A 16054-nucleotide genomic window follows, 5' to 3' on the forward strand; every position below is an offset into this window, starting at 1 on the left:
GCTACCCCAAGATTTGAGCACTCCTAGAAAACCTAAATCGTGTTGAAGATATAAAAAGTGGTAGGGAGGGGAAAGGAGTTGGAAGAGAAAGAATTAACCATAGAGGAAAGGACAAGAGAATGTAGAAAAAAATAGAGATGTACCTGGCAAAAAACTTGTAGAGAACACCGCACAACTGCATGGGACCCACAGAAATGCAGAGCCATAGGTCATCTGTTCCTTTCCAACAGGAGTACCTACCACAATGCTGGTATACATTAGATTCTCAAATTTTTAAAATCATTGAACTGAGCCAAACTGGAATTCTATTCCATTGAACACATTGTCTCTATAGCTAGAAAAGTCCCCAGTACCAGAGATGTCTGAGAAGAGGTATGATGTCCACCTGGTGAAGATATTGAAAAGGTGAATCATGCATCAGCCAGTGAATTTCGGAGTGACCCCTGAGTCTCTTCAAACTCAGTGACTCTAGATTTCTGTGATAGTTTGAGATTAGACTGAATTCCATGAAACTCTAAAATTTTTGGCTTAGGTACACCTGAGTCTGTGTCTGTAAATCCTGTTGTAGCCTACTCTGCCCCAACTCCATCCAGTTCCTCCCATGCCCAATCCCCAATTATCCTTCGGGGACTATTCAGGGGGGGAAATAACAACCTATCAGATTCTCTGGTCCTGCACCCTTCCTGAGATGCTATTAGCCAACTTTCAGTCATTGTTTGTGCCTTTCACCCCCCCCCCCCAAAGTCATTTCCTTCTATTACTCAATCAATAAATATTTATTGAGCACCATTTTGTATCCTGCCATGGCGTCTGGAACTATATGGAACAGAGAACATGCAAACACTTTGGTCCTTGCCCTGTGATGCATATCACCTGGCTGGAGAGACAAAACTGCCACATGTTTTGGCAATTTTCAAAATGAACTTAAGTTTATAACCAAGGATTAAGTGGGATACCCGAGGTAAAAATGCTATAGGATTTCAAAAGAAAGGAATATTGCTTTCCGTTAGGTTGATCTGGAAGAAAGCAAGTTTACATTGGACATTCAAATATGGGAAAGATAAATCTTGACTGGGGAAGAAAGAAGGCTATCATGAGCTTAAAGAACAAGAAGACAGGAGCCAGAGCAGGGTGTTACACACAACAGCCTGACTGGATGGAGCACAGGGGCAGTCTATGCTGATGATGTGGGAGATAAAGCTGAGGGTTTAGCACAGAATAAGAGGCAGCTATAACCATGTTTCTGAAAGCTGTCATCCTCAGTCTCTCCAGTCTTTGAGGCTGAGATCCAGCCACATTAACACCGGGGGCTATTTATGACTGAAGGAGAAAGTGTTGAGTAGTCATCAGCCCTCAAAGACTCATTCCAGCTACTTCCCACACTCAGCACCATCCTAGGAATGAAGCATGTGCTGGCAGCAGTGAGCCTTATTTGCAGGAAGGTCAGCAGTCAGCCAGCTGGAAAAGAAGACAAGGTGGGATGTGGAGCCTTGAGTGAGAATGGTAGATGTAGGTGGAAGGTTGAGGTGACAGACTGTGAGAAAGGTGGAGAAGAGGAGGCGTACCTGAGATACGACGGTTGAAAAGCAGAGACGCGTTCAGACACAGTTAATTGCAACTTGCTGGCTGCGTCAAGGAGTCATTTCAGCACCCTTGTGACTGGACAGCACTCCCCCCCCCCCCACCCCCACCCCAGGCTCTTCCCATTGGCTACTCAAAAGTAGATGTGTTAACTTGTTTCAATTCTACCTCAGATTCACCTTTTTCTTTTTCATTCCAATCACCATTTACCAATCCTCTGAGAGCTGTTTAATGGATCTCTGAGACCTCCTTAGAGATGCCTGTATTTAGCACACACACAGACACACACACACTCCTCCAAATCTATTCTACTAGGATGGAATCAAATAGTTTACTCTTTCTGTCTTTGTTTCCAGGAAGACAAAGTTATATTCAGCAATTAGTGAATCTAAATTGTCATCCATGGTCAATATAAACTACATTAACTGGAAGTTACTATGTACCAGGGACTACATTAATCTATATCTTATATGTACTGTATCTCATTTGGTTCTCTCGGCATTCCTTGGGAGACAAGGATTTTCAACTCCACTTTTACAGAGGAGGAACCTGGGAATCACAGACACTTGGATGTAATTTATCCAAGACTACACCACTAATAAATATCAGAACCAGGATTTAAACCTGATTAAAGTGCTTCCCAAGCCCATGTTAGTGTGGACTATTGGATTTTAGGTAAAACACAAGTTAACAAATTTATCTTAGTAGTTACATTTTTCTTCTAATATGCATTAAAAATACAATGGTCTCATTAAATCCATGGCTTTTAGGTATATTTTTTCTTAAGGTAGGGCTGGATTTCGTTCATTCTTAAGTGAGTTGTCTTTTTAAATATTAACTAAATATTACAAGTAGCATGTAAAGTTAGCAAAAATCATGATGGACTTTTAGCAAATATGGTGCTAGGCTTGACTTTTTATGTTACTGAGTTACAGTTCTGAAAACTCACCCAATCCCTAATCTTAGAAATGTCACTGTAGCATACAATTTCTTCATAAAGTGCATAGTCAACAAAGGCACACCGAGTGCAAATGTTGGGACTCAGCTAAATTACTCACTAGGAAAGTGGATCCCTCCAAACACCAGCAGGACAGTGCAGGTGGTTTGAATTCATATCTCAGCAAAATTGCAAGTTTTATCTCTGATGAATCTTTAAGGCCCTGAAACTGCACATGTTAGTTTGCTAAGTTTCTAGAGTCCTCTGTATTTATCTCCTATCATGTATCCATTTCTTTTTTTTTTTATTTTTTAACGTTTATTCATTTTTGAGAGAGACAGAGAGTGCGAGTGAGGAAGGGGCAGAGAGAGAAGGAGACACAGAATCCGAAGCAGCTTCAGGCTCTGAGCTGTCAGCACAGAGCCCAATGCGGGACTCAAACCCACAAACCGTGAGATTATGCCCTGAGCCAAAGTCAGATGCTTAGCCAACTGAGCCACCCAGGGGACCCTCAGGTATCCATTTCTGTTTCCCTTAGGTATCTAAGACAAAGGAACCATTTATGGTTCCTGGCACATGTTGGTATTCAATTGATATTTATTAAATGAATTAATAAATAAGTGAATGCCTACATGCATGCATGAATGACTGAACAGTAGGCATTCACATGTAAGTAGGTTTTGAACATGTAATAAAGACAGAAAGTGGAATAAGAGAAAGTTCCCATTTGTCATTCTTAGAGAAAGCAGTTTAAATATAGATATCAAATCCATCCAGGTCACATTTTTTGGCTTAGCTAATATCAGCAGATTAAAGAGTCACTCCTGTCTCCCCTACCAATCTAAGCCCAGTGTTGCAGACCCAACATTCATACTTACTCCTTCTCCCCTCCCTGCTTCAAAACTATAGAGGCTTAATAAGCCAAATACTCTTTTTCTCAGTCACCTTTGTGATTAGAGGTAACCCTGTGATCCACTTCTGGCCAATGAGCTTCCAGGAAACATTAGCTAGCTGGCTTCTGGGCAAGATATTTATTTGTTCACTGATTTTTTAGAAATCAACCACCAAATTTATTATTAAGTAAGGAATAAATATCCTCATCATCTAAGGTATCTTGCTTGAGTCTTTTGTTATTTATAGCTGGACAAATGTCATATATTCATCTAATAATGCTATTTAATTCAGCAGATTTTATTTTTAAGCCTCTATTAAAAACAAAGTCCTATTGTCTCCTCACCTTCTACTAAATTCACCATCCCCTCACATGTCCTTACCCTTTCTGCTATCTTACACTGTTGGGAAATATCAGTCTTCCTCTCCTGCACTTTACATTTTATGTGTCTATACAAAACCATCTGCTTGATTAATTCTATTCCAAAATATAAAAGGAAGGCAATTAGAGTTTATCCATGCTGTGCAAACATTGTCTCATGTGAATCTCTACAATCATGCTTTGATAAATTTTTTAATGTTTATTTTACTTTGAGAGAAAGGGAGCGAGAGAGTGTGCAGGCGTGAGTGGGAGAGGGGCAAAGAGAGTGAGAATCCCAAGTGGGATCCACACTGTCAGCACAGAGCCCAACGCAGGACTCGAACTCATGAGCTGTGAGATCATGACCTGAGCCAAAATCAGAGTCAGATGCTTAACCAACTGAGCCACCAGGCACTGACAATCATGCTTTAGAATAAGCACTTTAGGGGCACTTGGGTGGCTCAGTTGGTTAAGCATCTGGCTCTTGGTTTCCACTCAGGTCATGATCTCACAGTTTGTGGGTTCAAGCCCCGCAGGGAGCTCTGCACTGACAGTGCAGAACCTGCTTGGGACTCTCTCTCCCTCTCTCTCTCTCCCCCCCACTTGCATTTTCTCCCTTTCTCAAAATAAATAAATAAACTAAAAAATAGAGAGAGAATAAGCACTTGACTCCCATTTTGCAAAGGGAAAAGCTCAGGTTAGTTGACTTAACTAAGGCCATAATGATTGTTAAAGCCATATTGTCTTAATTTGTTTAATTGCAAAAGCTCTGCTCTACTTTGTTCTCTCCCACCTACTCACACCTCCATGTAAATTGGTTTCTATCAGCTTATGCTATTTGAACAATCTACTCAATCCACATAAGCACCTCGGTTTCTATATTTGTAGTTGTATCATTTACAGCCAGCTCTTGGTTATCAGTATCCATGGGGAGAGAGCAGTTGTGCAGACATTCCAAACATAACTCATTTTTGTCTCAGAAACCTGCAAGATACTTTGTTTTCATAACAGGCTTTCCTTCTAATTTTTGTTTATCTCAGGCTAACACTAAGATAAATTTGAACTTTCTAAATACTCACTTTCTAATACTCACCTGAGGGCAGGGTGAAAAAGCCCAGGCTGAGAAGGGTAACCACCTGGTGGGATTAGAAATGACACCTGGTTGGAAAGTAATGCCTAACTGGGTGACAGAAAGTCAGCCCTAGAACCATATCCTCTGGCTCTGTATTAGTCTACGAGGAATGCCATCACAAAATGCCACAGACCGAGGGGTTTAAACAACAACAATTTATTTTTTCTTACAGTTGTGGAGGCTGGTTGTCTAAGATCAAGGTGTCATTGGGGTTGGTTTCTGGCTTGACCTCTCTTCTTGGCTTGTAGACAGCCACCTTCTCGCTGTGTCCTTATATGGCTTCTTCCCTCTATGCACAAGAAGAGAGAGAGAGATCTCTGGTGTCTCTTTCTCTTTACAAGAACACCAGTCCTATCAGCCTTATGACTTCATTTAACCTTAATTACTTCTCCAAAGACACTGTCTCCAACTACCATCACATTGGGGGCGAGAGCTTCAATATATGATTTGGGGTGGGGCACACAATTCAGTCCATACAGATCCTGGACTTCGAAATTAACACAAGTCATGGGGGCCCGGGTGGTTCAGGTGGTTAAGCATCTGACTCTTGATTTTGGCTCAGGTCATGAGGTTGGGGCTCACGGACTCAAGCCCTGTGTTGGGCTCAGCGCTGACAGCTCAAAGCCTGCTTGGGATTCTTTCTCTCCTCTCTCTGTCGCTCCACCGTTCACTCCCTCTCTCTCTCTCTCTCTCAAAAAAAAATTTAAAAAAACATTTAAAAAATCTTAAAAAAGAAGAAATTAGTGCAAGTCAGAAGAAGATGCGGATGATAGAAGCCATGAGGGAGAAGAAGAGGAAGAAACAAGTAACAGCTACGCATACTGAGCATCTTCTCTGTGGCCCAGGAGGTGTTTTCACAAAAAATATATTTTTAGCTCTCACAGCAAGCTTGGAAGTCAAGTGTTATTACCATTCCATCACCTTTTTTTATTATTATTGTGAAATACACATAACATAAAATTTACCATTTCAACCATTTTTAAGTGCCTCATTCAGTGGCATTGAGTACATTCAGAATTTTGGGCAATCAGCACCACTGTCCGTTTCCAGAACCGCTTCATCATCCCCAATAGAAACTTCATATTCACGAAGAAGTAGCTCTCACTCCCTCCTCCCACAAGCCCATGGCAACCTCTGTTCTCTATATTTACCTCTCCTAGGTAACTCATAGAAGTGGGATCACACTATGTATCCCCAAGGATCAACCACCTTGTCTTTTTGTTTTTGCCCGGCTTAGCAAAAAGTTTTCGAGGTTCGTTCACGTCATATCGTGTATCGGAATTCCACTCATCATTCTGGCTGAATAATATTCCAGTGTGCGCATAGGCCACATTTTACTTATCCACTCATCTGTTGGTGGACATCTGGGTCGTTTCCATCTTGTCGTTACTGTGAATAAGACTGCTAGGAATATTGGATACAAGCTTCTGTTTGAGTCCCTGCATTATGGGATGAATTATGTCCCCCTCCAAACCCACATTACAATCCTAACCTCCAATACTTCAGAGTGTGACTATATATTTTTTTAACGTTTATTTATTTTGAGACAGAGAGAGACAGAGCATGAACGGGGGAGGGTCAGAGAGAGCGGGAGACACAGAATCGGAAGCAGGCTCCAGGCTCTGAGCCATCAGCCCAGAGCCCGATGCGGGGCTCGAACTCACGGACCGCGAGATCGTGACCTGAGCCGAAGTCGGCCGCTTAACCGACTGAGCCACCCAGGCGCCCCAGAGTGTGACTATATTTAGAGAACTGGTTGTTGAAGAGGTAATTAAGGGCACGTAGGTAGCTCAGTCATTTAAGTGTCCTCCTCTTAATTTTGGCTCAGGTCATGATCTCATAGTTCATGAGTTCAAGCCCTGCATTGGGCTCTGTGCTGACAATGTGGAGCCTGCTTAGGATTCTCTCCCTCTCTCTCTGCTCCTTCCTCATTCATGTCCTCTCGAGAAGAAAGAAAGAAAGAAAGAAAGAAAGAAAGAAAGAAAGAAAGAAAAAAAGAAAGAAAGAAGAGTCCTGGTAAGAAGAGATTAAGAGACAGACACCCAGAACAAAGGCCATGAGAAGACACAGGGAGCAGCCAAGGAGAGAGGCTTTGGAAGAATCCAACCTGCCAACACCTTGATCTTGCACTCCCAGCCTCCGGAACTGGGAGAAAACAAATTTCCGTTGGTTAAGCCACACAGTCTGTAGTCATTTGTGTGGCAGCCCAAGCAAACTCAGACACCTGCTTCCAAGTCATGACGGTGGACTTGGTATAACCAGGGCAATTCTATGTGTGACTGTTTGAGGAACCACCAGACTGTTGGTTACCTACAGTGCTGTCACCTGTAACACTTCCCATTCCCACCAGCGATGCACCCAGGTTCCACGTTCCCACGTCCTCACCAACGCTTGTTATTTCCAGGGGTCTTTTTCTAGTAGTCGTCCTAATGCATGTGAAGGCGGTCCCTCTTCTTTCGGATGGATGGTCAGATAAGTTGTTTCTCCCTATTCAGACTCAGGCCCTTCAGATACAAATCCCTGCTGTCTCTGTCTTTGCGTCTCTGTTACTCTCTCTCTCTCTTTGAAAAAGGGGGAAGAGTCTCCTGCCTTCTGAGAGCTACATTTGGGCCCATCTTGGAGTTGGTTAGAAGCTATGGTAAGACCGCGGAAGGACCCATCTTCTCCTGCAGAAACTTCATTTTGGGGTAAGTAACTTAGAAAGACCCTCACACACATGCACAAAGAGACATATCCAAAAATATTCAGGGCACGCTGTAATAACGAAACTCTGGAAATGACGTCTGTGCTCGCCAATGCAGGGAACAGGTAAATTAACTGCTGTATAGTAATATGTTGAAACAGTAAACAGTAAACTTGTAGTCAAAATGAATGAACTATAACTATATACCATCCTGGAGAGTTCTCCAAAATATGATATTGAAGGTAAAACAGCAAATTGCAAAAGAGTATATAGCATGACACCAGACAGCCTGGGACTGGATCAGAGTTCTGCCACTCACTAGCTCTATGACCTTAGGGAATTTACTGCACTCTTGTGCCTCAGTTTCCTCATCTGTAAAATAAGAATAATGATAGCACCTAATATTGCTTTTGAGGGACAAAGGACTCAGTACATGTAAAACCCTTAAGACAGTGCTTGGCCCAAATTAATGCTTCACAAATAGCTACTATTATTATTTATAGATTCATATCTTTGGGAACATATAGAAATACATATTTGCTAAGGAAAATTATCCAAAACTTGAAAATAATGGGGGAAAGTGAATGGCATGTCCTTTCAATGTTCGAGTGGGGCGTTGTTTAACAGGCCCACCCAAGGATTTATTCAGGAAAATGTACCTGCTTTGACCCATGCTTACTGCTGATTAAAAGTTCCAGACTTAGTGAAATGACATGTTAGCTTATAGATTGTTGTCCAGTAGAAATGCAAGCAATATCTGTTTTGCAGAAAAAAATAACCCCAAGGTCATAGTTTATTGCCCAATGAGACAAGAGTCACTGGAGAATCTAACCTAGCAATCTTCTTTTAACTGCCTTTTCAACCAGTTTTCTTCTATTAATTGTGTTAAGCTTATTGCCTATAAATTCCCAACCCCTCAAATGATCTTTGTACTGACCTTAATATCTTACCGTTTTTCTCATTGATAAGTTGAAGAAAGTCTTTTTTTTTAACGTTTATTTATTTTCAAGAGAGATTGAAAAGCATGAGCAGGGAAGTGCAGAGAGGGAGGGAGACAGAGGATCTGAAGCAGGCTCTGTGCTAACAGCAGACAGCCCAATGTTGGGGTTCGAACTCACAAACCATGAGATCATGACCTGAGCAGAAGTTGGATGCTTAACCGACTGAGCCGTCCAGGCGTCCCAAGTTGAATAAAGTCTTTGATATGTGTGTCTATTTGTAAGAGTCACAGTTTTACTTTTTTTTAAATATATTTTATTTTTTATTTTGGGGGAAGGGCAGAGAGAGAAAGAGGGAGAGAGAATCTCAAGCAGGTTCCATGCTCAGAGCGGAGCCTGACATTGGGCTCTATCCCATGACCCTGGGATCAAGACCTGAGCCAAAATCAAGAGTCAGATGTTCAACTGACTTAGCCAACCAAGTGTCCCAATTTTTTTTGAAAATTATGCTTTCATAAGCTATAAAGACCACAAGCCAAATTTATGATAATGGTTGTCTCTAGGGAGGGAGGGGCATGGGACTGGGGTAGAATACATGGGGATTTCAATGTCCTTTGATGTGTTATTTCTGAAATTTAAAAAAAAAAGAAAGGGAGGATGCCTGGGTGGCTCAGTTGGTTAAGGATCTGACTTTGGCTCAGGTCGTGATCTCATGGTTCATGAGTTCAAGCCCCACTTCACGTGAGCATGAGCCCCACTTTCCTCTCTCTGTGTCTCCCTCTCTCTCTCTCTCTTTCTCTCCCTCTCTCTCTCTCTCCCTCTACCCCTTCTGGGATTCTCTCTCTCAATCTCTCTCTCTCTCTCTCTCTTTGCCCCTCAATTACTTGAGCCCTCTCTCTCAAAAAGCATATACAGAAAAACATGTACATTTACTAAGTCAAAGTGGTGGACATATGGGTGTTTATTATACTGATCTCTGTTTCCAATTTGTTAAAAAAAAATCCCAAAAAGTGAAGCAGTGAAGTACTGAAGTATAGTGTTGGGGAAAGATAGAAAGTTCTATGCACTCATTAATCCCAAATTATTGACAGGGCACAAATTAAGAGGACAAAGGTGTTGTGTTTTGTAGACTGGGACCCAGAAGACACCGGCTAAATTCTTGAGTCTAGAACTAATCAGCTGCATGACCCTGGGTTCCTTTCTTGGAACATCATTTTTGTTTCCCTTAAGATAAATAAACACTGAAGGGGGGCCTGGCTGGCTCAGTGCGTAGAGCGTGCAACTCTTGGTCTCTGGATTGTGAGTTCAAGCCCCATGCTGAGTGTAGACATCACTTAGAAATAAAATCTTAAAAAAAAAAAAAGATAAACATTGAAAAATTATGGGGTGTACCACTCCACATATAAATTTTAAGGTGTAAATTCAGTATAAGGAATTGCAAGAAAATTTTGATTTTTCTGTGATGCTTCAATATCTTTTAAAATTATTATGAAGCAGTTCAAATAGATACAAAGAAAATAGGATGATAAATTAACGCTCATGTGCTGATGGCCCAGCTTCGACGATGATCAACCTACAGCCAATTCCTGCTTCATTTACCCTGAAAATGCTCCTCCCACCCAGACTTTTTTTACCTTTTGTTTTTGACATGATTTCATATATTTTATGTTTATAATATATTTAATATGCTTCTAAAAGTTGCAAGAATAATACTGGAAGTCTATATATCCTTTACCCAGAGATGTCCCTTGTTCACATTTCTGTATATATATGTGTATGTACACATAGAATATTCATATATATATGAAATTTTTCCCAAACCAATTATCCATAAACGCTTCAGTGAGTACTTTCTAAGAATAGGTCGTTCTCAGGGTGTCTGGCTGGCTCAGTCGGGAGAGCATATAACTCTTAACCTTGGGGTCATGAGTTTGAGCCCCATGTTGGGTGTAGCGATTACTTAAAACCATAAAATAAATATAAATTAACTGATTAATTAAATAAAATCTAGGGTTCACCTGGGGGGCTCAGTACGTTGAGCATCAGACTCTTGATTTCGGCTCAGGTCACGATCTCATGGCCATGGGATCAAGTTCCAAGTTGGCTCCCTGTGCTGAGCGTGGAGCCGGCTTGGAATTCTTTCTCTCCCTCTCTCTCTGCCCCTCCCCTGATCATACTCTCTCAGTATAAATAAATAAACATTAAAAAAATAAGTAAATAAATAAAATCTTTAAAAAGAAAAAACTACGTCTTTCTCTCCCATCGTCAGTATGGTTATAGAAACTGGGACATTTTACAGTGATACGGTATGATTATCTAATACACAGTTCATATCAGATCTCACCAGTTGTCTCCAAAATGCCCTTATTTATATTTTCCCCCCTGTGCCCACCCAGGTTATGTTAAAGCAAAGCCCAATTTCTTATCATTTCCCGGTGCTTTTTTTTAAATGTCCAAATGTGTCCTTTCTCTATGTTGTGCCTCTACTTTGCTGGTGCCCTGAGCACACTCCTGGTCCTGACGCAGACGCTGCTGAGCCATCACACCTCAGCTGAGGGCCTCCGGGCTACATGCTCGGTAATTCTCTCCACCTAGAACAGTGGGGGATTCACACACCTGTAAGCACATCCCACCAGTAGCCTCAGCTGGGCCCAGTGGGAGGAAGTCTCTGGAGAGCCAGCCAGCTGACAGTGGGGAGGGAGGGAGCCGCCCCTCTCCACCCTCAAAGCAGTGGGGGCGGCAGGGCGGGGGCAGCAAGGAGAGGGAAGGAGGGACAAAGCAACAGCTGGGAGATGCTCACTGTGCTCTTGGTTCATGGTTAACAATCCCCTGGGCTCCTCCTTATGCCCATCGGCATTTCCTATGCTGAGAAGTTAGCTTCCTTTCTGACAATAGAATTTTTTAAATAGCTAATATAAATAAATTACCTATTCTGTTAACAAGGCCCCCAGTGCCTCCGTAGATGATTCCCTGGCTGCCCAAACCAAGAGAGCTTCATAGACAGGGTCAAGCCTCAGACTTCCTGCCCTATGTGTCCCCAACTCCCCTTCAGAACCCCTGCTGCTGGGACACAGGAATAACAAGAAAAGGCACTTAGCCCCAGCCACAGACTCTATGGAGCTCAGTGCCACCAACTCATTTGACCAGGATTAGGGCCCAGCCAAGAAGAGCCCCTGGGTAAACTGGGTAAGCTGTCCCCCAGTTCTCTGCCCGCTCCCAAGGGGCAAGATGACTTTTTTTCATCCAGACTTCAGAATCCCAGGAGGAGATAGGGAGTCTTTCTGCTGGTTAAGAATGAACCGTAAGTGCCAACTCCTCCAGGAGACCCTAGTCTCCCTCTGCCTCAAGACTGGAGCAAGTGACCACTGTCTCTAGGGGTCAGCTCTTCTTCCTCCAGGCCTGAACTTTGCAGGACCCCTGAAGAGGATATGGGGGTGGGTCTGTTTCCAGCACCTCCCCAGGGCTCTGAGCCTCAGCAGTCACCCGGGAGCACAAGGGGTTCGATCGAGCTGTATAAACCCTGGCGGAACCAGGATGCAGGAAACTGGTTTGTTAGGTTTATTAGGAACCAGTCCTAATAAACTGGGTGCCCCATTACCTGGTCTGGATGTGTGGCCGCCCCAGAAACAGCTCTAGGGAGGGCAAGCTGAAAGACCCAGGCTGGAGCGAAAGTCAGTCCCACACTGTCCCCTCTGTGGCTGGGCTGAGACGATCTGGAGGTGTATCAGGTTGAGGAGCCTCGTCTGCTAAGGTTGGTATTTGTCTCTTAGAAATTCTACCTAGTTCCACTAGAGCTGATTCAGAAAGCTGAGGTTGCCTGTTAACTTCTCCTTGCTCTCGCTCCAAATCTGCACCTACCCCATCCCCACTCTGCCAGCCTTTGAGTATTCCTGAGATCCCGCTGTGCTCAGGGGTCCTAGCGATCTCTTCCAGCTCCCCATCCGTTGGGTGTTTATAACCTAACCTGCAGTGGAGCGGACCTTCGTGTACACCAGGTGCCTGCCTGTTGCCAGAAGTGGGTTGAGTGGATCGGCTTACACTGTCTTCCCATCTCAGAAACGAAGGAAACCGAGGCTCAAAAAGGTTGAGTAACTCTACCAGGATTCCTGACCCTGTCCAATGCATCTTTTGCCTGGTAAATATTTACCGATGAGTTGAATTCCCACTTCCAGGCTCTTTCTTGTGCTTCCCCGGCTCCTGCACGGAGCGCCCCCTTCCTCACTCAAGGCCCAGCCCCGCACTCCTGTTTCTGAAGCCTTCCTGCACGACTCCAGTGGGTTTTACTACAGAGAGGACACCACCCGACTTCACTCTTGTTTCATGGGAACGAGTTAGTCATTAGTCTCCCGCAGCAAGACTGTAGGATCATCCGTGACCAAAGCCACGTCTGACACTATTTGAACGGGAGTTGTTCAAATGGCTTAATTGTGTAATTGCTTAAATCCGTTGGAATTGTAATTGTTCAAATACTTATGGATAACGGTGGTTGCTCAAATATTTGCTGTTCACCTGATAGAAAACTTAGAACAGCCTCTGCTTTCAGAAGTCATAATGTGATAGGAAAGCAAAACAGCCCAGAAGGAGGAAAGAAAGACAGCGACACTGATAAAGCCCTGTGAAATGATTCTAAATACATCTGTGTGCGTGAGAGCCGACTGCCAATACCAACCGCACCCAACGAGAGAATTCAGTTGGGTAAGGGAAATCTGACAGGCAGGGCTGAGGGATGGCTTTGCAGGATTTACAGAGGACGCCTGGAGGTATGTTGCAAACTGGGAACCTCAGGGTACATCTGTGAGGCTGTTGGTGGAAGTCACCACAGTGGAGAATTGGTGGTGGGTGTGCCCCTGAAGGAATCGAATGGCCATCTGGAAGGCGGGATGGTGGGAAGGGAGGAGCAAAGGATTAGGGGGGAACGCAGCCTGGAGCAGGGGAATACTGTGGGAAGGGGGGACTTGGGGGAAAGGACAGGAAAGTTTAATTACTGGAGAGCAGGATCCAGGAGCTCACCCTAAAAACAACACTGAGTGTGAGTGTGTGTGTGTGTGTGTGTGTGTGTGCACACGCACGGGCAGAGGATTGGCTGCCATCCTATCAGAGAACATGAAAACATTAATATTCATGGTAGATCAGAGACTTCCGGATATTTGGATTTGGACACAACTAAACCCCTAAGAAAGTGAGAAAAGGAGTGTGAGACACACGGGGCACTCAGTGGAGAAAGTGGAGCACAGGGCAGGACACTGACTCTGCCAGGTTAGACTCCAAGATGATAGGATTCTGCCCCACCCCTGGGACCCTGACTTCCAGGTGGTCTCTAAAGGGCACAGAGTGTTCCAGTGAATTCTCCTACAGTCACATGATCACAAGACCAGCCCTGAGAGGAAGGAGAGGCGGCAGGGCAAGAGAGCAGCGTCCTGGAACTAACCAGTGTTTCTTCTTTTTTTTTCTTTTTTTTCCAATATTTATTTATTTTGGGGGGAGAGCACAAATGGGAGGGGGGCAGACAGAGGGGGACAGAGGATCTGAAGCTGGCCCTGGGCTGACAGTCTGGCAGCAGTGAGCCCAATGTGGGGCTGGAACTCCCAAACCATGAGATCGTGACCTGAGCCAAAGCCGGTCGCTCAACTGACTGAGCCACCCAGGCGGCCCTGGACCAGTGTTTCTAAGGGCACGGTCTTCAAACTAGGGTTGTGTACGCTTGAGGGTGAAGTAGAGACTATTCAGGGGGTTTGTGGGCAAAACAATTTTAATGGGAACTGATTTCCGGAACCTCAAGGTCCACATCTATTCTTTCACGAAATCAATGTCCTTGAAAATACATCTGGGAGGGAAGTGCTGTACTCCTTTCTGATCTCCCCCTTCACAATTGCCCTTCTCTCATTTTTGAAAAGAAATGCGTGCTTCTAACTCATCCTGAATCTTAGTCTAAGGCACTCTGCCAGCATACAAAACCTCCAGGATTGCACACAAAGAGGTAATTTCATAAATAGGTGTTGAAAAATTAAATGACTTTAATGACTGCCTATAAAATCCTTTCTAAGTCAGATGGAAATCTTTCAACAAAATAGAGGGAGGATCTTTTCAAAATGACAGACAATGTAGCATGAAAAATAATTTTTGATGACACATCACTATGTGATTCTTGGCATTAACTAAGTTCACTGAATTGGATGGATTACCATAACAAAACTCATATTTTCCTATCTACTCATGTCTGTTGACAAAGTGTCTCATAACTTCCTACATCACGTACAAAATATTTGCCAGTGATTACCGTTGTGAGTGGCCAAGATATTTAAATAGATCCTCGTGACTTGGACAGACCCTCCCAGAATTGTCTGTTACAATCAGGTATAGAGTATCCTTTTTTTCTGGAGAAATTCACATGGATTCTTTTTTGTGTTGCCTGGGGCTACACTGGCATAAAGATCCACCCAGGCAGCAAGTTCAGGGAAGATGCGCTCTCTCACCGTCAGATTGTACAGGGCCAGGTGTGATCTTGACTCTGCCAACGAGGAATAGAGGTTCAGAGAGGAGAATTGCCCAAAGTAACGGAGCTGGAACTAGAGAGCGGGTCTCCTTCCCGTCAGCCCAGGGCTGTGCTCTGAACCTGTTACAGCAGGTAAAAACAGAGGTGGGGCCGTTCCCTGTCTTCTTCAAGGAGACACCATGTTCCCTCCTTGTCGTGGGACCATTTGACATGAATGAAGGGGTTAGTGAGGTTTTCCTAGGACTAATTTTCAGAACGTATTCCAGATCCCCCAAAGAGGTGGGAGGCGAGGGGCGGAAAGAGAGGGAAGTATGGGGAAGAAGGAAAGGACTGCGAGCGTGTCCTGTTCTCCTACGGATAAGCATCTTGAAGGACAGTCAAGCAAACACTAAAAGACCATTTCCAAGCTGATGGTCTCCCAGGTGACATTCAGTTCAATAGATTCTCAGAGGACACAGTGGTTACTACCCAGAGGGTATGCCCCGAAGGATGTTTCGATGCAAGACAGAATGAATACCCATACGTGCTACAACACGGATAAACCTTGAAAACATTAAGTGAAAGAAGCCAGACATGAAAGGCCACGTAGAGGAGGAATGCATTTATACGAAATGCCCAGAATAGGCAGATTTTTAGGGCCTGGGGGAAGGGTAGAACGGGGAGTGACTACTAGTGGCCATGGGGTTTTCTTTTTTGGGTGACGAAAGCGTTCTGCAATTAAATAGCGGGGATGGTTACGCAACCCTGTGCATATGCTCCTAACTGACCACTGATTTATACACTTTAAAATGGTGAGTTTTATAGTATGTAAATTTTATCTCGATTTTTTTTTAATTTTTTTTTTTTTAACATTTATTTATTTTGAGACAGAGAGAGACAGAGCATGAACGGGGGAGGGTCAGAGAGAGAGGGAGACACAGAACCGGAAGCAGGCTCCAGGCTCTGAGCCATCAGTCCAGAGCCCGACGCGGGGCTCGAACCCACGGAACGCGAGATCATGACCTGAGCTGAAGTCGGCCGCTTAACCGACTGAGCCAC

The sequence above is a fragment of the Panthera onca genome, chromosome D1, assembly GCF_046562875.1.
Source record: "Panthera onca isolate mPanOnc1 chromosome D1, mPanOnc1 haplotype 2, whole genome shotgun sequence".
NCBI lineage: Eukaryota > Metazoa > Chordata > Mammalia > Carnivora > Felidae > Panthera > Panthera onca.